The sequence below is a fragment of the Egretta garzetta genome, unplaced genomic scaffold (genome assembly GCF_000687185.1).
Source record: "Egretta garzetta isolate BGI_Z169 unplaced genomic scaffold, ASM68718v1 scaffold763, whole genome shotgun sequence".
Classification (NCBI taxonomy): Eukaryota; Metazoa; Chordata; class Aves; order Pelecaniformes; family Ardeidae; genus Egretta; species Egretta garzetta.
In genome coordinates this window covers 123,726-124,241 of record NW_009259227.1, presented here as the reverse complement: position 1 = coordinate 124,241, position 516 = coordinate 123,726, and positions in this window count along the sequence as shown.

The following is a 516-nucleotide window of genomic DNA, read 5'->3' as shown; positions in this document are numbered from 1 at the left end:
GGGGAGCCCAGAACTAGACCCAGTGCTCCAGGTGGGGTCTGAGCAGGGCAGAGCAGAGGGGGAGGAGAACCTCCCTCGCCCTGCTGGCCACGCTCCTCTTGATGCACCCCAGGGTGCCATTGGCCTTCTTGGCACCAAGGGCACACAATTGTCCTTGTATTGAGGGGCAATGCTTTGGGGAGTTGTCCCCAGGCTCCCGTGGGGGACAGGACGCTGCCCTGCACAGATTTCGTCCTTATCTGGGATGGTTTTCATGAGGGAACAGCATCTCGGGGCGCAGCCAGATTTGCAGCAGGAACTTGCATTGATCTGCCATTCTCACCGGAACGGAAAACACATCAGAAACCTCATTTCAGCCCTGAGCTGCCGCCGTTTTTCCAACGCAGCGTTGTGTGACCGAGGCGTGGGAATTCTGCGCCGGCCCGGGACGCCCAGGCAGTGGCTCTCAGGGCTGAAGTTTCCACTCCCCAAACGCCGGCAGCGCGGGGCCAGCAGCAGAGGAGCCGGCCCCCATCC